A 1859-nucleotide genomic window follows, 5' to 3' on the forward strand; every position below is an offset into this window, starting at 1 on the left:
TTTTTTATTTTTTTTTTTAGGGGCAGACTGGCCTATGCGCTTTTAAGAATGTGAAAATATTTACAAGTTGCTTAATTTACTAAATTTACATTTTCCTCCCTGTTTAATATATTATGTTTCTGCCTATAATTTATAAAATAAAAACAAAACACTATGACCCTAACGTTATCAACTCCTTCGTATAATTTTTCTTTTTTTTTAGGGCAGGAGGGGACCAAAATTAGAAGGGCATTCCAATTTTATTTTGAAATCGTCAAATGGGCACCCACTTTAATTTTTATTAAAATGGTTGTTCGCCCTTATAAAATGACACATGCCCTCTTACACATTTCATGTGCATTTCTATCTATTTTCCATCTAAATTTTATCATACTATAATAATTATGAAATTGTAACTATTATAATAACATACTGTATTGTAATAGTTAGAATTGTGAATTTAATATATCATTACTACTCAATTAATTGCTTAATTACTGAAACATACAAGTTTCTCTTTTAATGTTCTCTTTCTTTTAGTAGTATTATAAAGATATTTGATGTGAAAAATATATCCCAAATATGAAATCCATTTTTTAAAATTATCTCATCAAGTTATAGAATGATACATCATAATTATTGAATTACTCACTGAATTACTTGGAAGATGCAGCATACGCACAACAAAAGTTCACCGACAGGTTTGTTTTACGGTTTATGGGTTTAGGCTTTAAGATTTGTAAACAAACAACTTATCTATGGAATGTCACTCTTCTTCCAATTAAAATATCATTTCTAATTCCTCTTATACGTGGATGAGAATTGTAACAACTGTGAGTTCATTACTACTACAATATTATAGTTGTAGCAGTTACGATTTCGTAACTGCTACAATGTTGTAGCAACTGTGGATTCATAACTGCTACAAGTACGAAATAATAGGTGTTACAACTATTGTAGTTGTTACAATGTGACAGGATTTAGATCGGCAAAAAAATTGTATTGTGAGGGTATCCATGTCATTTTAAGGAAATGGGACACTTTTTTAATAAAAATCAAAATGAGGAGCTACTTTGATGATTCAACAAATGAGGAGCGCTCCTATGATTTTTGCCCCCTTTTTTGTCACACTTGCAACTAGTGATTTAGAATTAAAGGTATTTTTGGCCCAAGTTTATCAAAAATTAAAAGTTTGTCTTCTTTAAAGTTAAGTGGAATGATAAATTAAAAATGAGGTGTGAGTAAAAAAATGAATCTTTTATTTTTTGCTTTCTTTGTCTAGAAAAAAAGGGAAACATTCAAAAGATAAGCATTCATTTTTGTAATTTTCCCGTTTAACAATAAATATAAAAGTAATTAACAATTTGATTATTACAAAAACTTAGGAGGTATTTGGTTAAATGATGGAAATGATTATGGGTATAGGTTTAATAGTAGGATGGAATGAGAATAGGAATGGAAATGAAACCCATCAAGTTATATGAGTTTAGTGATTCCCATAAATCTAGTAATCATTCTCAAAATGTCATTCTCAAACCCACAATCCAAACATTATTTTTTACTATCATTTCATTCCCTCATTTCCAAACTCATCAACCAAACACCCCCTTAATTTATCAGACAACTCGAAATTTTGTTATCATCCCTTCCTTCCACCTTTATATCTTTTTGTATTGTATATTCTCAATTGATCATCTTTACAAGGGAAACAAAGTCAATTTTTCTTCTAATGGTAATATGAAACAAATACTCATAGTTGGAAAGAAAAATGTTCCTCTTGTTCCTTTAGAAGCTAGAGCCTCTCTATCTTTTTGACATCACCACAAGCTTAGAATCCATATTTGATTCATGCAGTGTACAATTGTGGCAATTGTGGCAAA

This window comes from Zingiber officinale, chromosome 3A, assembly GCF_018446385.1.
Source record: "Zingiber officinale cultivar Zhangliang chromosome 3A, Zo_v1.1, whole genome shotgun sequence".
NCBI lineage: Eukaryota > Viridiplantae > Streptophyta > Magnoliopsida > Zingiberales > Zingiberaceae > Zingiber > Zingiber officinale.